At 42.5% G+C, this 20717-nt stretch overlaps 1 long non-coding RNA gene across 1 annotated transcript; it reads left to right on the top strand.

Annotated features, from left to right (window-relative positions):
* The first annotated feature begins 10685 nt into the window (after positions 1 to 10685).
* On the top strand, positions 10686 to 20502 carry LOC310660167. Its single transcript, XR_014503265.1, has 3 exons — positions 10686 to 10924; positions 11641 to 11834; positions 20333 to 20502. It is a non-coding gene; the product is annotated as an uncharacterized lncRNA (long non-coding RNA).
* Positions 20503 to 20717: the final 215 nt, after the last annotated feature.

Raw genomic sequence — 20717 nt, forward strand, 5'->3', positions numbered from 1 at the left:
GACCTGCAGGTTTGAAAGCCTACAAGAGGGGGGGGGGGATGTGCTGAATTACACATCTTGTTTAACTGCAGCTAAAAAACCCACAAAAACTATAATAATCAAGGATTAAAATAAAGCAGCAGCTGGAACTGATGCCATTAGAAAGGGCTCATAGTCACTGAATGTAATTTGTGGGAACAAAACAACGTAGCCACTGAGCAATAAACGAAAGGAAACGTCAGGCTGTGAGAAATGTGGAACGAAACCTTGCCAAATCTAAATTTTTCACAAAGACTGACTGATGATAAGTGGCACAGGAACTCAGTTTTACTGAACTGCTAATCCATGCCAGTACAAGGGGAGAAGGATGCAGGGGAATCAAAGAAGGCTATAACTCTCTAATAGGCAGGCATGGTACTGTACTGGACTGTACAGGACAATATTTAATGGGGAATATGTTGTGGTGGGCACCTACGGATCTGTAGCAATGTACCTATTGAACCATCTGCTTGCAGAAGGAGAGGGAGACTGATGCCAGAGACTTTCCCATCATTAGATATCCCTTTGAATCCCTTAGATATGCCTTAGAATCTTCCTTATTTCACTGATTGCATTTACATGCCAGCTTCTCCCCCCAAGGAGTTTGAGATGCTGTGCATGGTTGTCTCTGCCTCGTTTAATCGCCACAACAACCCTGTGAGGTTGTTTAGGTTGAGAGGCAGTGATTGGCACAAAGTGAGCTTCATGGCTGAATGTAGCTTTGTATTCCATATGCTCCACTCTCTGCACCCACTGGAATTCTGAAGAAATTCTCTAAGGTACCCTGAGAAAAATGCAGTCATTCAATGCCACTTGGACACCACCAGGCCATGCCATCATCATACTGTTTTATTTTAAAGCAGCTAAAATACATAAAGAGTTTTAGAAACACAAGTTTCTTCCCGTAGGCTCAATCTGAAAAACATGAGCTAAATCAGAGAAGCATTACTTGCATGAGTTGGGCGTGAACAAAAGGGAATGAAGGAGCGTCTCCACCCCCATCGTTCTGCCCAGACACTGAGGTCCAGCTCCAAGGGTCTTCTGACGGTTCCCTCACTGCAAGAGGAACCAGGAAGAGGGCCTCCTTGGTAGTGGCACCCGCCCTGAGGAACATCCTCCCATCAGATGTCAAGGAAATAATAATAATAATAATAATAATAATAATTTTTATTTATACCACGCCCTCCCCAGCCAAGGCCGGGCTCAGAGCGGCTAAAAATAAATAATAAAATAAACAACTATCTTTCAGAAGACATCTGAAGGCAGCCCTGTTTAGGGAAGTTTTTAATGTTTGATGTTTTATTCTGTTTTTAATCTGTTGGGAGCTGCCCAGGGTGGCTGGGGAAATCCAGCTGGATGGGCAGAGTATAAATAATGAAATTATTATTATTATTAATATTATTATTGACTATAATAATACCTCCAAAACATGAATGAATGTCAGTGAACAATTTATAGCATAAGTAGTTCAGTGTCAGCACAGTTGCAAGCATGTTCCAGGCAGGCACATATCAGATGGGGAGGGCCAAAGCTCAGTGGGAGAGCACAGGCATTGCATGCAGAAGGGGTTGAATTCCTTGTATCACAGCTTGAAAAAGCTCAAGTATCAGGTACTGTGAAGACCTTTGCTTGGGACCCTGGAGAGCTGCTGCTAGACAATTCTGGGTTAGATGGATGGATAGTCAAATCTGAGCTAAGGCAGTTTCCTACAAGAGCAATTGAGGTCTGGCAGTTCAGACTGAACAAGTTACTCAGAATGAAAAGCTACTCTACACTAGAGCCAGAAGCTTTATAGGACCAGAAGAAACCTTCACGGCTCCTTATGGCACCTGGTCTCTGCTGTACTAGTTGTTCCAATGTCATCTGGGTGGTGCTGAATCATAGCAGGCCAGCAGGTCCCACCTATAGAAAGCTATGGTGGTTGTAAGGACATAAGTACATAAGGAAAGCCTTGTTGCATCAGGTCCAAGGCCTATCTAGTCTAGCATCCTTTTCTCACAGTGGCTGCCCAGATGACTGTGGAAGCCCACAAGCAGGACCTGAGCGCAACAGCACTCTGCTTACTTGTGAGTTCTAGCAGTCAACATTCAGAGGCCAGTGCTTCTGATATTAAGAGAGAGAGAGAGAGAGTAAGAGAGGCACAGAGAACCAGGTGCTATGTAGATCCTGCAGCCAAAACACCATTGCAACTTCACACCTAGCATAGCTAAAGAGGCAGCCTCTTTTGTTTGTTGTCTATGCAGAAGAACCTAGATTTAGAGATGGCCTTCTTGACATTCCAGGCATCATAATAACAAGAAAAATAAAATTTGTTAGTCACTTTATCATGCCCAAGGCAACCCAAAGCAACTTACAACCAACCAACCAACCAGCTAACTTCTCTTAGATGCATTAAAATCAAGGGGGGAAGGAAATGCGCTAAAAACATCTCACCACAGATAGCTAAAGACCAAAAGCCTGGTTACAGGGGAAAGTTTTTACCTGATGCCTAAATATGATGGTGCCAGGGGAGCCTCCTTGGGGAGGCATTCCACAAACAGGAAGCCTCCACAGGAGAAAAACAACCCATTATTGTGTTGCCAGGGTCCAGGTTGGTTCAAATGGGGAGAGGTGGTCCTTGAGATATTATGGCCCTGAGTCCTTATAGGTCAAAACCAGCACATTGAATTGGACCCCAAAACTGGCAGCCAGTGCAGTCAGGCTAGTTATATGCTCAAACTATCTTGCCTCGGTGAGCAACCTGGCTGCTGAATTCTGCACCAGCTGAAGTTTCTGAACTGTCTCCAGAGGCAGCCCCACGTACAACATATATATAAAGTCAAACACACACACACACACACACACACAGAGAGAGAAAACTCCTCACATGGCCAGGATTATAATTCTGACATTCCTGACTCTCAGCTCCCTACTGCGTTCCATTGAAAGCCATGCCTCCTCACAAAGACAGCTTAATTATAACATCACTCAGTTGCTGGAGCCTTGCCAGGTGCCTTTGCCTTGTTGTTGTGCTGTGTGTTTGCTGTTGCAGGATGCAAGATGCTTTGATTGGGCTGGGGAAAGCCAAGGTCCCCACCTGCTCCAGGAAAGCTATCAGTGCAGCCTCATGAATTACTGAAGCAGCAGGAGCCTTCCAAGAGTAATGTGGCTTGAAACCCTGAAAACAGCCTGAACTTGTCACCCCCGCTGTTCATCACAGCTCCTCTTACCACAGAGCAAAAAACTACAAGGTCGGCTGTATTGCGAGAGAGACACTGCCAAGGAGCCACACAGTTAGCGTGAATTAAGCTGAACTCCCTGCTAACATGATGCTAACATGTGCAGATCTTCCAGTGGGGCAGGGGAACAGTGAAAGATGTAACCAATTTATGAAATGTCCCCTGACCCTGTTTTGTAGTGATTATGTCACTCCTGGCCTTTAATCCTCACTTGATCTTCCCTGAGAGCTCTTGCAGTTCAGTACTCCCCCCCCCCAAACCCTATTATTTTGATATCTGCTGGAAAAGACTTCTTTTCCTGCTCCCTGCTCTCTTTTAAGTGAAGATTAAATTTCTTGTTTCAGCTTGGCTTTCAGGATTCAGAGGTGCTTGAGCTACATTCTTCTGAGAAGCCCTTCTGCCATTTCCGCTCCCAGAAATGAAAAAGGCTACTTCCTTTCCCATCGTTCTGATAAGTGGGCTCCAGCGTTCACAGAGTGTGGCTGCAGTGAAGATTCTCCCCTGCATTATTTACCACTGCCTGATATAAGAAGTTGCCAATGGGCTATAATTGGAGCTTCCGAAATGCTGCCTGGCTCAGTTCAAGGCAGGGGGGAAATTCGATTCAGTTTGCATCTGCAGCTGAATTTATCAAATTTGCACTTTCCAAAACAATATGAGAAATGAAACACAGCCATCCTACCAAATTTGCACTTATCTGAATTTCCCATCACAATTCTCCAGCCAAGCAGCATTTGCAAAAATGCAAGGTTAGGGGAAACATATTAGTAAACACAACATACAAACATCTTTTATATTAGGAGAGATTGCTTGCAAAAATGTGTACATTAGTCATAACTACAGACAAGGAAAAATCCACTCTAAAATGCTCAAGGATTTCTTTTTTTAAAAAATCTCAAATTGCTGCAGAAGCATGAAGAACTGAATTTAAGATTGAAAAAATTAGAAACGGGAAGAAATGAAATTGATAGAGCCAGCCATCCTTGTACAACTTGGAGGGCGGGTTACCAGCGGGGCTACCTTGCCCCATATAGCTGACTAGCAATTGTGTTCCTCTACTGAGGAATTGTTATAGCTCTTTGTGGCCCAGTAGGGTATCTACCATCAGCTAGAAGCTGGGCCTTCAGGGTTGCTGCTGCAGCTCTGTGGGAATACTGGGCATGACCAAGTCAGCATAGTCATGTACATTCTGGACATGACCAAGCCAGCGTAGACACCGCTGAGACAGGAATGTGAACATACTGGGAATGTGGGCTTGGGAGAACACATCTTTGCTTGAGACTCTGTCCTGCCATGCGATGCCCAAAACCTTAAGCAGCGCATGTGGAAGGCATTGAGGTGTCACTCCTGGCAGTTGTAAGGTGCCCACATCTCACGTCCATAAAGCAGCACACGCAACACACAAACCTGGTTGATCTTCATCTTGGTATTGGACGTTAGCATCACGTTCTCCCATACCCTTTTGGGGATGCAAACCATTGCCGTAGCTGCTTTGCCGATACACCTGTCCAGCTCGGCGTCAGAGGCGATGTTACCGGTTATGGTGGAACCCAGGTAGACAAAATCGTCTACCACCTCAAAGGTGTGGTCACCAGTGCTGATGTGTGGAGTGCTGGTAGCATGTTTGCCTTTGTCAGGCTGATGGTCAAGCCAATTCCTTGCAGGCTTGGGCAAAACGGCTGATGAGTTTCTGTAGAGCTTTCTTGGAGTGCTCTATCAAGATTGTGTCATCTGGAAACAGCATCTCTTGTGAACAGAGACAGAGGAAGGATGCCTCTGAATACCAGTTGCTGGGAAACACAGATGGGCAGAGCACTGCTGCACTCATATTCAGCTTGCATGCTTCCCACAGATATGGGAGTGGCAGACTTTGGGCTCTCAAATTTCAGCAGTGCCCTTTGTGACGCTAACATTTGGCATCTGTCGCCTCTCGTGTTCCATTCTACAGCATTGTTGTGGCACCCTCTACAACTGCACCAGTTGTGCTACCCTAAAACTGCCTCTAGGCACGGGGACTAGATTGGTTGGCCACTGTGAGAACATAATGCTAGACTGGATGGACCCTGAGATTCCACAACCTTGCTCTGTGAGATTGGGCGTCCTCAGCAAATCATTGCCAGAGAGAGACATCATAAATGGATTCCAGTTAAACTGTTTTTTGTTTGCAAGAAAGTTTTTCTAGCACTAATTAGGAAAAAAAGAAAATTAACAAGTTTTCTATGGTTCTTAATGCTTCCTTGATAAAATATGTTTATTGTTTAATCTTTTGTTTGGCTTTAACTGCTGTATCTCTAGAAGTCTTTCAAAAATATGTTGTTGTTCCCCAAACTTTAATTAACATTATGAGCATCCATACAAAGGTAGTATAAATGCTTTCTCTCTTAAGACACCTCCTTATTGCATTTCTTTTGCCAATTAAATCAGAGCTAATTGGACAACTGAACAAATAGAAGAAACTAGAATGAGATATTGTTTTTCAAGAAGCCTTTAGTCACATTCTTGTGTTAGTTGACAAATATATTGACAATAATATAATTGGCTGTTTACTCTTGGCCCTGATCCAAAAAAATAGACTAAATAGAGAGGTGGGGATGTAACAAGGGAGTAATCATGGATAGCCAGTGGAGTAATTACTACACACATTTTCCCAGCCCATATTGCACTCAACCCAAATAGAAGCAAAATTACATTAACATTCAAAATGACCTGCATGTGAATAAATCACAGGTCTAAAATGATTTACAGAACTCATGCGGCAAATTATTTTGAAGGGTGAATACTTCAAAGAAAATGCAATCAGAATATATGCAGAGTATGAAAACGAAGCAAAATATGTAAACTCATTAGTAGGTAGCTCCTCAGAATTTGATAACAGTAGATTACGATGCTAAACTCTCTCTGCTGGCAAGTTGCACGAACAATAACACTTTCACAAAAGTGTATATCTATATCTATCTATCTATCTATCTATCTATCTATCTATATCTATCTATCTATCTATCTATCTATAGATGGATAGATAGATATAGTCAATCACTGTCCTTTGCAGCAGGTGAAGGTCTCCTGCAAATAACATTTTGTCTGGGGGTCTATTCCACACAATCTGGGAATTTTTTGATTGCTGAAAAATATGTATTTATTATCAGGATCATTCCATTTAATCCTATTCCTGATGCATTTTAAGTATGCTTTCCTTTGGAAAGACCACTGTGCTTGTTCATTTTAAGAGTTCATTCTCTATCTTCCATTCTTGTACTATTTCCATTCACTAGTGAATGTAAGTAATCTCAATTTTTAGAACCAACAAACATTGTCGCCTTAGGAAAGAGAGTGTATGTTTTAAACTTGCCAGGCAATTAGATTAAATGGAGCAATTCTGTAAACAGCTACATATTTTTCAAAACCTAAGAGGTTTGCTTTGTTGCTTTTTTTTTTTGTCACCACAATCTGTGATCCCATTTATACAGCTGTGCTGGCTACAGCATCAGAATGTCTTGGTTAGATTCCAGTCTCCATCTGAAGGGTAAAAAGAATCACAAATTTCAGTGCCCATTGATGTCCCCATGCACTTTGGCCTTAAGATGGCAGTTTGGTGGGCTCTGGGTTCTGTGCTCTGATTAGAGTCACACATAACATTCACACTGTGAATCATAAATCTGTAGAGTTGGAAGGGACCCCAAGGGCTATTGTGATGGCCTGGGATTCAGACTCAGAGGCTGAACCTGAGGAATCCCAGCCTGCACAGGAGTCCCCGCCTCCAGAACCAGCTGAGCCGGGGCTGGGGCCTGAGCCTGAATGGTCCTCACTTGTGCTGGATCCTCAGGTGCAGGCACCAGCTGAGTCTGCTCTGGCCCCTGAGGTGATGGAGGACCCATTGCCTGCAGGTGCTCCACTCTCAGCCCGTCAGGGGAAGAGGAGGTTGCCTCTGGGTCCGGTAACCCTCCAGCCTCTCCTGAGCTGCAGAGGCTCAGGGCAGAGAGGTGGAGGGAACTAAGTTCCTGCAGGAGGAGTGCTCGCCTCCAGGCCAGGAGAGGCGAGTTACCTGTGGACCGGGGCCACCCTATGCCTCGGGGCAGATAAAAGCCAGTCAGCCCCAGTCCCAGGTTATGGGAGCAACGTTGTTGCTAGCCTGTTCCTGCCCGCACCCTGTCCTGCTCTTCTGTCAGAATTCCTGACCCCACCCGACTCCCAGCCTTGGACCCAGCTACAGCTTTGATGGACAGCCTCCATACCGCACCATCGACCTCGGACTGGACTCGGACCTCGCCTCTCGGTTAGCCCCCGGGACCAGAACAGCCATCTTTGTCCAACCCCCTGCAATGCTGGAATCTCAACTCAAGCATCCATGACAGATGACCACCCAACCCCTGCTTAAAAACCCTGGTTATGTTGATAGCCATTTGAAGTGCTGTGCTGAAAATGTCCTCCCTCAAAAAAATAAAAATCATTGCCTTGTTTGGGGTTGAAGCATTTGGGGGACCTATTCAGCAGTTTGAAGTAGGTGAATATTCTACCTGATTTTCAGAAGCGAAGACTCACTTGACAGTAGTGGAAGTTTCAGCTTTTCCTGCCAGCCTCCTTAAAAAGAAAGCGGTGCTGTCAAAACCACAAGCTTCAGCAACCAAGCTCCTATTACCATTTTCATTTCCCCATGGTCACATCATGAAGCAGTGTCAGTCCAACAGGGCATTCGGGGCAGGTGAGATGAAAACAGGAGCTCCACCATCATTGCCAATTTAGACAAGAGCAAAGCAGTGTTGTAAAAAAAATGCTACTACAACCACTACAGGATAAGGTTCTGCCTTTGAAAGTTTGGATTTTCTTGCCTTCCAAATATGAAAGAGGGTCTGTGGTCCTCCACTGCAGTCCTCTCTTCTACTGTTTGCAGAATAATAATATATAATATTTCCTAAGGAAGGTATTAAAATTGCATAATTCATTAATGTGAGTTGCAGAATTGTTTTAATTTCTAGATGAGTATCATTCGCTGTCCAGCTCTTTTTTTCATTTTGATCTGGCTCAAACACATGCAGCCAAAGCAGATTGAGTTTTTAATAATCATAATTGTATCTTTCCTTAGGGTTTGAAAAATTACTTCTTAAAGCAACTTGTGTAATAAAATTCTATGCTGTTGTGTTCCTCTCTTTCACCTGAGGGCACAGATAATGGATTTGGGAGAGAAGAACCAAGAAAACCTTCTAAAACATTATTAGCTCAACCCATGAATGGATGACACTTTATGATCATATACCTTGCTTTTATACTTTAGATAAAAGGATTACTACTTCTGTAGCATAAGGCTAATAGATCTGTTTACATGAGAAACGTCTAAGATGCAAAGAACTGCAGAGCTACTTCAATTACCACAAGAGATTGTAAGACTACTTTTTCTCCTCTGTTAACTTTTCTTTCTAATCCCAAAACATATGAGAAAGATCTGAACATTTTCTTTCATTCCAGTCTGTAGAGAAAAGTATTTTATTCCCCTCCAGCTGCCTGGGTGCTCTGGGTTTGATGTGCCCCTCAGAAAAGTGATATCTGGTGCATCCCCCCTTTTTTTAGGGATGGAAGGATATGTCAATTTTGGTTCTCCTGGTTTCTGATTTTTCCAATCTTAAATTCAGTTTTTGACATTTTGCAGCAATCTGCAATTAAAAAAATAATAATCATGAAAATTCTTCAGCATTTCATTGCTAATTTTTCCCTAATAAGCTCATTTTTATATGCTTCTTTGACTAAGGCACACATTTTTGCTAGCAATTTCCCCTAATATATGTATGCTGCATGTTATTTTCACTAACGGCTTCATTTTTAGGCACACCTTGCCCTAATACATATATGCCTTTTTATAAAGATCACTTGGTTGGAGAACTGCACCCACAAAATTCAGCTACCTTCACATTTCAAAACATAGCTGTGTTTCAGTTTGCATATTGCTTCAGAAAGTGTGGATTTGATAGAGCCAGCTTTGAATTGAATTTCTCCTCCAGCCCTATCCTCTTATGTTTGTTCATTTATTCATGCAACATTGTATGCATGTATACCCCAGCCTTCTTTTTGGGAGCTCAAGCTTGCATATGTGCTCCTTCTCCTCACTTTATCCTCACAATAACCCTGGGAGGTAGACTAGGCTGACAAGAGAGTGACTGGCCCAAACTCATGTAGAGAGCTTCATGCCTGAGTGGAGCTATGAAACCTGGTTTCCCAAAGGTCCTAGTCCAACATTCTAGACACTAAACCACACTGGCTCTTTCCTATATCAATGGACCGTTGGCTTATCTGGTAGCAGTGATGGGCAGCTGCATGCCACAGTTTAATAATTCCCACAATGCCTTTGATTTCTGAGGCATTGTGGGGGACTAAAAGGCCCACTTGTAGACTCAGGTCAAACATCAGGACCAGTGGTCAGCTAATTTTTAAAAAAAGTTTATGCACCTTTGATGAATAGAGAGCATTAAGCTTGGATCAGCCCTTAAACCTCACTGTACTCTTACCCTGATCAACTAAAAATGTTTGTGTTTCAGCTTAAGCCCCCCCCCCCCAAGTTCCTCAGATCCATTCTGGACTTACTCAGGCTCCACCTCATAGGTTTCTCATGCCCTGTTCCTCACCCTCCCTTCCTTCCAGAGTGGGCAATGCTACACAATACAAACTACTTTGGAGATGAGGAGTGTTTTGTAAAGAGTTTATGTTATAACAAAGGGGCTTATTGTTAAAAGAAAAATCAAATGTTTTGTTGGGTGAGTGAGAGTCCTCGGGCTCGCTTAGTTCTTTGAATCCTTCCCATAGGCAATAGGACATGTGGCTCTTTGGAGTAAAAAAAGAAATTTCAGGTTTAGAATGTGGCAGCAAGGGCAGGGGGTTGAGTGCCCATTCTGGGATAATGTAGTGCCTAACTTACAGTAGTTGCGCTGCAGTCTAGTTCGTTTCCCATGCACAATTCAAGGTACTGGTTATTACCTTTAAGGCCCTGAATCAGGTGTGGCTATTCTGTGCCCTTCCATGTGGGAATGTTCAGGGATGCAGGAGAGGATATATTGTTTGATTCTATCCTTTCCAACTTGTGTTAACAAGTTCTACAGTTTAGCAGAGTAACATTCCCCCTTTTAAACTTGCACAGTGGATGCATTTGCTCAGGCTCGCTAAAGCCTCTATAATAAGTTTTCCTTTTGGTTATTTCCCCTTTAGTTCCTCATAAAAAGATAGACACCACACAGTCTTCTATAAAAGTACAGAAAGAGTTTACTCACATTTTCTGTTCACAATTGGATCCCAGAAGGCAGACTTTAAGTTACAAAAGTAATATATCTGGAAATTATCCCATGAGGAGACAGTCACTTTTTCCTCTCTTGGCTGGAAGTCAAGAGAACATCTTAGGCTAAGCAGATGTTGCTCCTTCGACTAGTGTGGTCAGAGAGAGAGAGGTGGCTGACCAGTCGTGCTCTTTTGTTACCTAGGCAGGTGAGGTCACGACCACCTCTAGTCACATGCAGAGGAAGTCTGTCCCAGCTTAGAAGAAATAGGAAGTTCCGACTGGCTGGTCCAGACATCCCCTTTTATGTCCACTCTAGGGATGTTGTACTTGACTGCTCTTGTGTTTCACATCCCACATTCCAGAACCTGTTGGTCTCCAGCCACCATCAGCCCTAGACGCCATGGCCAGTAGTTAAGGATGAGAGGAGTTGAAGGCAAGCAATATCTGGAGGGCCACAGGCTCCCCATCCCTGCCCTCAGTGATTTGGGTTCAGGATATCTTCTGTAAAAGCCTTTTTTTATGATTTGCAAAGGCGGCTTTTCTCTGCGCCATGACATTGACAGAGGCGTGGTTGGCTGGGATCTCAGAGTGGACTTTCTCTGTAGCTGATTTTTGATTATGGAACTCCATATTTCAGGAGGTGCTCCTGGACTATCTCCTAACCTTCCGCTATTTAGTTAAGACATTTTTCTTACAGCAGACATTTAACCTGCCAAGTTGTGGAATTTCAGTGCTTTTTTATCTGCTGTGTCTTGAGATTAATCATTTGACTGTGCTGCTTTTAACTTGTTTTAAGCTTCCCTGAGCAATGTGTTTACATTGAAAGGACAGGGTATAAATCCTCTTAAATAAATAATAGTTGTGTGAATGGCTCCACTTGGAAGGCACATTGCATTTGAGCTGACATTGGGTGAGATGAAATGTGGAGTGACTTTAATGCTGGCATGGCTCATTCACACAGGCAGCTCAGATCACCACTTGATTCTTGATTTGACAATTAATTACTGGCTGATTATGCATCTGTAAATTGCCTTTAAGGAACATTGGTTTGCATCCAACTGTGACTCGCATTCATGGAAGTCTTTGATCCAGTGGAGATTTCCATGAACAGAATGGGGAGGGAATAATTTTTTGCAAATTCTCTTACAGCTCTGATGCCACCTCCCATGCTGTTCCACTGGGCTCCCCAATCCACAGATTTTGAAGCGATAGAAGAGGGACTCAGTGAAGATCACCTCTGTCCCCCTCCATTCATGGAAGCCTCCATTGGATCAAAGAGCTTTCTCTGAATGGAAAGAAGCACTTGGATATGGCTCGTTGATTTCAATGGAATTTATTTTCAGGTATGTATGTTTCAGACTGCAGCTTAAGGCCCAATAAAAGCTGGCTTTCCAAAGCCTTTAAGGTTTTGATATTCTGCTCCCAAACAGGAATAAAATGCATTTATTTGCCTAATCAGTTTTACTGACAGTAGGTTTAAAGTTTCATGGTGTATAGTCAGGAATGCAAACATCGTTAGTCTGAATTAGAAAATAAAAATCAATTGCTTGTTAAAACTTTGAATGGTACAACAGCAGAAAATAAAGTAGGTATGATTAGTTCAGGGTTAAAGAGAAACACAATTTGAATGTCCAAGATCCTGTTGTTTTCTAACCCGTTCCACAAATCTAGGTCCTTGGCTCATACTCCAATGAATCATTTAAATTTGAAACTTGGATTGCTGGTGTAATTCCTGAGTTTTTATTAAGATATGTGGTCTCTACTACACATCAATGGCAGAGGGGTTAGAAAGCCCCAACCCATTATGACAAAGGCAGGGGAAATGTGACCCTCAAGTTGCTGCTGAATTCCCATCTTCCCTGACCATTGCACATGCTGGTTGAGGGCTGGTGGGAGTTGGAGTCCAAACAATATTCTTCTATTAAACATAATCATTACTGCACTGTTTACTTCCAGGGATATGGAGAGGCACTTGTGGAATTTTCTGCCTCAGGAGCCAAAAAAATACAACTAGCATTGGGTGCTCTGCATCTTGATTTGTGGGGCAGGAGTTTGCTGTTTTGCCTTTGGCAACAAAATGTCTTGAACCGGCTCTGATGCCTAACTATGCAGAGGTTGGAAAGCTGTGAGGTTGGAAAGTTACCTTGTTAGTGACCTTCAGCCAAAAGCCCAGGAGTTTTCTATGGGCCAAAGCCCTGCCTTTTGCTGAAGCAGCTGTAATATTTCAAAGCACAGTGTCAATTAATACAATATTTGTCAAAGGAAGATTTGTTACAAAGACCATTGAAGCGGGTTCAGGGAGAGAACATTAAGTCCTGAAAGCAAATCTCTCCCCACCTTCTGCCCCATTCAGCCTGGTATTTGTTCTCATCACTAGCATATTATTTTCCATTAGAAGATTACAGACGACATAAGATGGTAATAAAAGAAACGGATGCATTGTTATGCGTCTGACAGTGAACATTTAGCTAAATGGATTCCTTTATATTGTCAATGTTTTTCTTCATATTACAGAAACGGATGCTTTCAATTTAAACTGTGGTGTTTCTGTCTACCCTGTTTTTAAGCTGCAGCACTTTCTGCAACCTGAAATAAATAAATAAATAAGGAACACATCCCCACACTCAAGCTCACAGATGCTTCTTTTCCCCACCATATGTATGAATATTTTCAAGGATTGTATGAAATGTATGTTTGTATGTTCGTAACATGTATGTATTAATGTTGAATTATTTTAATAAGATTTTTTTTTTTTTAAAAAAAGGAACACATCACTCTCAGACCAGAAAAAAAGTTGAAGTACATTAAGTGTAAGAACTACCCCCTGCATTTCTTTCTGTGTGATTTATTGACGGGAGCAGGTACCAGGAGCAGATTACCAATAACTCACACGGGTTCAATGAAGTTAACTCTTCATTCAAAGAAACAAGACAGCTCAGGAAGCCAGGCCTAGAGAGTACCACAATTCTTCCCAGGAGAACTTGCCGCTAGGAGGCAGTTGTGAGGACTGAAGGTCCCCAACTTCCCACAGCTCCCTAAGTCTCCTCCTCCCCCAGCTCCTTCCTAAGCGATCTGGGACTCATTTATCATGCCTGTCTTTGCTCCACCCTCTTCATACCTCTGTGGGTTCTGGGAGACCAGAGGGGAGAGGAGCTGGTTGCCACAGGACAGGGAGACACCCTGGCTGCCTCTTAGCACCCCCCTCCTTTCCAGCCTTCTCTTCTACCTCTGGTTCTGGGCTGTTCTTTGCTACAGACTCTTCATGCTCACTGAACCCTGTTACCACTTCAAACTTAAAGAGGCTGAGATCCATAAACCCAGTTTTTCCAGAGGATACTTGGGCCCCAGCATCATGAACAGTGGATCAGGGCCTCTGGAGCTTTGAGTCAGGACCTCCAAAGTACCCATGTCCCTAGGGTGATCCAGCAATGCAGATGAAGGGAGTTGTTTCAGGCTCCAAAAAGGAGTCCTGTCTTTTTAAGGCTTTTCTCAAGGTACATTCCTGGGAGGGGGGGGGGAGGTCAGCTACCACCTGGAGGAGGGGTAGTGCTACCATCATCAGTGGATGTAGCCTGCTGTATAGAGGTATGGGTCACATGATTCCTCCACCCCACCCATCCCTTTCATGCGGCCCCCAGGAGATTGCTAATAAGGTAATATGGCCCTTGAGCTGCGAAAGGTTCCCTACCAGAAAATTCTGGAAAGAAAGTGAATACTTTCTGTTGTTGCTTCTTTAAAAAGGTACCATAATCCATGCATTCAGTAAAGAAACAGTGAATTAAAATCGTCCACAACGCAGATTTCCATTATGAAGCAATGGAAGAGTGTCTAGCACAGCAGGACTGTAATCTTGTCAGCGGCCTCTAGATACTACTGTAATTTGTCTAATAATATTATATTGTTATCAAGACTTAGCTTCTTCAGGAAACGGTCTGAAGCACAAAGAGGATGTTTTGTCTAGTCCACAAATGTAAACCCAGCACAGTAATTTGATATCTCTTCCTATCACAATGTTACCTTCAATACTGAGCATTCTCTACAATATTAGTATTATGGCCGGGTTCAATTTATTACTTTGGTTTGTTGCTTAAGGTTTCTTTCACTTACAGGGCCAGTTCTTTATTTACTTTAGCTTGCCATTTGAACAAATTAGAAAATGACTGCTAATACTAATTTGCAGTCATGCTGTAAAATACTAATAAGAAAAGAATTGTGCACATTGAACCACTCCATTTCCCCGCATTGTGTAACTGTTTGCATGTAACTTCCCCACTATTATTCAACAAAGTCTACAAACAGTAGATATGGCTGAAATGAAATTGTTTGTTGTGTCCCCTATGGGCCTGTGTGGGTGCTAATTCTTTTTCATTGCAACTTTATTACTGTGTTGCTCCCCACTTATCAGGTAATAAAATTGGGCTGTGTGCAATAATGTGCAAATGAGCACATTTAATTTTTTATCACTTTCTTTAGGATTGTCTTATTGTCACTACTTAATTGTTTGCCACAAATTCAGTACATCAAGCAATAGCTATGGGATGTGATTCACTAGGAATTTATCTTGAGCAATTTAAACTCATTTCTTATGTTTATGTCATGATGTAGCTCCCCCAGTGGGGCTTTTTCAGGTCAGGAAGTGCTGCATTACAAAATTCAAATAAGTGAAAATTTTGAAGGGCAGCTGTGTTTTGGCTGAGGAAGTATGAATTAGGTAGGTTCAAATTTAAATGTCAAGCAAATAAATCTTTCCTCTTTCCCTACCTCTAGCAGCTGCCATACCATAATACTGAAAATAATATATTTTCCTACATAGCCACATATGATTAGGCTATAAACTTATTTGTATGTACTAATCTGTATTTAAGAGTTCAAGAACTCACTTGTAAATTCAATTTCAAATATGAGGAATGCAGTGTGATACATTTGACCCTGATAAGAACATGCATTGAAACAGAAGTGTGTATAAAGAGTGTTAATGGAATAGATTGTCCCAAGGCATTAGGAGAATAATGTGCTTACTCATTCATTATGATCTGAAGAAAAAAAAAGCCACCAGTGATTTGTCGACCTAATTTTGGGTGGGGGTATGTGAGCACCTGATTGTCAGAACACTAAATAATTTGGATGCTTCTCTTCAACAGATAGCCCAGGTGAAGCTTAAATATCTTTTGTATATCCCACCAAAGTTGCAGGCTTACCGCAAGTATGCAGACAAACAGGTTGGATGGTGTCTTGTACACCTCTTTCTGGCAGCTCCTTCAGCCAAGCTGGTACCAAACATATTGCTCTGCTTTCCTTTGGGCCACATTGCCAAGGCCAAAGGGGTGTGTGTGTGTCTTGTTGTCTGGGCATCTCAGGACCTCTATACACGCTGCCCAGACTTCCACCCCAGGGAGGTCACTTTAGTGCTGCTAAATCACAGTTTGACTTCACCCCCAGTGGTGCACTCAGTTGTCTTGAGACAGACAGATGCCAACAATGCTGAATAGGGATAATGTAAGCAGGACAGCAGCCTAGTCTGAATCTGGTCTCCATTACCATTATACTCTTGAGATTTAATGAGTCATCAGATATTGTGATCAGATGAGATGATCAAGGCACTGACAAAAAAAAAATGTTCCTTGGATATGAACTTGAATGTGTAGCTTCTGCCATATCCATAACACATAAACAGTGCAATCATATTCATGTTTATCCAGAATCATGTACCATTATGTTCAATGGGCTTGCTTACTAGATAGTGTGTTTAGGATTGCAGCCAAAGTTCTCTGAAAGCAACGATCCTAATAATTTACTACATGAAAGCAGATACAAGAAGGTGAGGAGTCCAACCTCAGTGTGATGTCAGTGAAGCTCCTGCATTTAAGTCATAAATCAGTTTAACGTCTGTTGAAATGAAAGGTTGTTACATAAAGGCAAGGCTCTTGGGAGCAAGAGGGTTTACAAACTGACAGGGCAACAATTTATTGTTGCGTTGGCAGACACTGCTATAACTGTGCTGACAAAGTAAAAGTGCCCAAAGTTAATAAAATCAGGAAGGCTCTGCAAGTGTTATATTGCTTCTCTATCATATATAGCTATATGAAAGTTCATGGCATAATGTTTTCATGCAAACACTGAGAACTCCAAGGCTGTAACTTTCTTTTATCAGCTTCGAGCATATGACAGAAATAAATGGAAATCTAGACTGAAGCTTTCTCTTTCACGATCAAAATGGAGGAAGAAGTCTCACTGGGTTTAAGACCAATGAGAACAGAAGGAGTTCCCTGATGGATCAGACTAGTGGTCGATCTGTTCCAGCATCCTGCTCACGGTGACCAACCTGATTCCCCTGGGAAGTCCTCAAGAAGGGATTGCTAGAAATAGCCCTCTCCACTGATATTTCATCTGGTATTCAATGGCATATGGAATCTGAATTGGAGGTTCCATGTAACCATCATGAGAGTAGTCTCCTCCGTGAAATAGGTCCCAGTTGTTGTTTGTTGTTGTTGTTTAGTCGTTTAGTCGTGTCCGACTCTTCGTGACTCCATGGACCAGAGCACGCCAGGCACTCCTGTCTTCAACTGCCTCCCGCAGTTTGGTCAAACTCATGCTGGTAGCTTCGAGAACACTATCAAACCATCTTGTCCTCTGTCCTTGTGCCCTCCATCTTTCCCAACATCAGGGTCTTTTCCAGGGAGTCTTCTCTTCTCATGAGGTGGCCAAAGTATTGGAGCCTCAGCTTCACGATCTGTCCTTCCAGTGAGCACTCAGGGCTGATTTCCTTGAGAATGGATAGGTTTGATCTTCTTGCAGTCCATGGGACTCTCGAGAGTCTCCTCCAGCATCATAATTCAAAAGCATCAATTCTTTGGCGATCAGCCTTCTTTATGGTCCATCTCTCACTTCCATGCATCACTACTGGGAAAAGCATAGCTTTTACTATATGGACCTTTGTTGGCAAGGTGATGTGTCTGCTTTTTAAAATGCTGTCTAGGTTTGTCATTGCTTGCTTTTCTCCCAAGAAGCAGGCGTCTTTTAATTTCGTGATTGTTGTCACCATCTGCAGCGATCATAGAGCCCAAGAAAGTAAAATCTCTCACTGCCTCCATTTCTTCTCCTTCTATTTGCCAGGAGGTGATGGGACCAGTCTGTACTATAGCTTTAAAACAGCACTATCCCACTTTAAACAGCCATGGCTTCCTATTGGATCCTATTAGCACCCTGAGCCTGACTATTCTTCACAAAGCAATGGTTTCCCCTCCTCAGTAGGACTATGAAATGTTTCTACAGTATGTTCCCATGAAATAGGTTGCATTGGACTGTCAAGCAAGTCCAGCTTTGGACCAAGCTTCAGTTTGAATCCATTGCTGTCTACGTTCTTGAGGACCCAAAAGTGACTGTGGAGGATCAAAAAAAATCAGATGGTGAATATAAGTGAAACTCGTCAGTTGCTCCAGGTAGTTCCCTGGATGGGGCATTGCCCTGGAATATGGACTCAGGGGTTTCCTTCAGGCAGTGCAGCAGTTTATTTATATAGATAATTTCAAAATATAACCTGGCAATTTCCCTTTTATGAAGCTGGGAGGACAAGTTAAATGAGGGTCAGACACAGTAGAATGCAAAAACCGAAATTGGCTTATATGCTGCTCATCATTTTTGCCTGGAAAATGTATTTAAGAATACATTAACTTGGTGGTCCAAGAAAGGATCAATAGCATTAGAGTATAAAAAGCAGCAATTCCACCTCCCTGCCCAGTTCCAAAGTAGACCCTGAAATGTAATATTTTTAGTCATAAAAACAATGTTTTTAATAAGCAAACTCCCACTCAGTTCTGTCTTTTGATATTAGAAACCAGATGACTTCAGGAGAAAAAAACCTGCTGTCTCCATAAAAGTTTACAAGCTATGGAAATATATTTGGATTCTAAGCCAAAGCAGTGAAAACTGCAATGATAATACTCTACCCATGGCTGCCCTTGCAAACTGTTACTTCCCTTTAACTGATCAGGGCTGCAGTTATGGAGTAATTGGACTGACTTATTTAAATTTATAAAGCAGCAAAGTACATCCCCAACTACGTTCCAGGGATCTTCAGTTGATTGAAAATGGCACGTTATCAAATGTAAATGAGTGCTGGATATTGAAACAAGAAATATCTCTGTAAACCCAACACCATCTGTTACTGTATCACCACAATTTTCTAAAGAAGTTGAGATCCTTTTCTGAGGACAGGAAACGCAGGAATGACCAGTATTGCATGGATCTGTTTTGCATCCTTTCTCAGCATGTGGTAGCCATGGTTTTTTAGTCCTTTGAATTAACTTCTAGCTGCTGATGCCACATGTTGAGCCAATCATACAAAAAAACAAAACAAAACGTGCTTATCCTGGCCTTGCCTCAGCATGCAGAAAGCCAGACAGCAAGAAGTTTTTTCTTGGCTTTAGCACTCACTTTGCCCCTTCAGTATCAAACCCTGCTGTTTCAGTGATTTCCAGTCACTGGTGGCAAACATGGACTGTAGGTCTGACATCAGTACCCAGCAATCTCAGACAGCTCCATTGGTCAAAAGACCCATGGACCCTCTGTTTACCCAGTCTGCAAGCTGCAGTCTTAACTTGTCAGTTAACCGCATTGCAAATGTTTCCACAATGCCCCAGAGGACCTGACATTGCATCACTCCGGGGCATTGTGGGGGGAATTAAAATAGCAGGTGGCTATTTGTTCTGGGGTTTCCCCCAACTCTCTGTGGCATTTATATATTGCCTTTCTTCCAAGAAGCCCAAGGAGGCACCCACAGGTCCCTTCCTCCTGTGAGGTAAGTTAGCCTGAGAGGCATAGACTGGTCTAATGTCACCAAGTGTCCGGTTTAGCATTTTTCTTACACAAGACACAACATGCTGGCAGTTTAACTAGTCAAGGTTTATTGGCAATAACAGGCCTTCAGCAAACTGAGCTTCCCACAACTCATTCCTCACTGTTGGAGTCAGTTGACTCAACTGGCTTCATGCCCTTCCCAAGGCCAGATATACCCCAGGCCCGCCCCCGCTTCCTGCTGGTCTTCCTTTGCTCTAATCGCTCGAATCCAACTCCCTCCTACCACCTGCACCCTGCTCCTTCATCTCTGTGCTGCTGTGAAAACTTACAGGCAGCATTTCCGAGCAAGAGGGGCTTATTTCATTTTGTTGTGTGAAAGAATCAAGTTTCTATTTTCCTCTGCCTCTTCCTTCCTCTCTGCTGGCCATGTCTCTGACATCCAGTTAGCTTCATGGGTAAGTGGGGATTTGAACCCTGGCTTCCCTGGTCTTAGTCCAACAATGTATAAACTGTCTTCTAGTTGCAAATGTTGTGGCTGTGCACAAAAACAAAAACAAACAAAACAAAAAAGGGGGGAGGAAAAAATGAACAATTTTAAAAAAAACAACAATAAGAATATATTCAATACACCTGTAAAAGAAACATGATCAATATCGAACAATGCTACTCTGAAAAAGCCTAACTAAGAAATTCTAAAGGAGGTGCCTAAAAGATCAAAATATTGGCACTATCCTAATCTCCATGCAGAGTGTATTCCAATATTTATTTTAAATGCTGGCTCTCAGATACATTCTACACACCACAATTTTTGGAAATTCTATTCCTGATTTGAGGAAAGAATGACTGGTTACCAATGTGCCAGATACACAAAGAGCCCTGGCCACGGCCAATATTCAATATAGCTTTATAAAATTTAGCAGTTGTAAAGCTGTTTGCTTAGCTTAGGTTTAAAATATCAGAATGACAAAAAACAGAGAAATGTGGAAGAACATACACACTCATGCTGATCTTAGTAATCTTATATAACTCATTTTTTTCTTCACAGGCATGGATAACATCTTGAATCTGCACATGATGCCTAACCCAAAGGAGAGCTTTTTCTCTCTACATAGTTGGCACTAAGATGTTCATTTCATATAATATGTGCTTTTGCCCATGCCATGGAAGATAAACATCGCCTAGGTGTTACTTGATAAATTGATAGTAAAGTCTGGATGCACCAATTAAAATCATTGCTGAAACAAAAATGCCTAACCTACAGTTAAACACAGACAGAAGGTGTTGATGTAAAAACCATACGGCAGACAGTTCCATTCTCAAGCCCCTGCAAATGCTCGCAGGCTTGTGTGTGTGTCATTTCTGCTTTATGTTTTAAGACTGTAGCTTAGCAGTGATATATCAGGGAAACGATCTAGAATTAGGGGTGAGCA

This window comes from Podarcis tiliguerta, assembly GCF_965153285.1.
Source record: "Podarcis tiliguerta genome assembly, chromosome: 11".
Taxonomy (NCBI): Eukaryota; Metazoa; Chordata; class Lepidosauria; order Squamata; family Lacertidae; genus Podarcis; species Podarcis tiliguerta.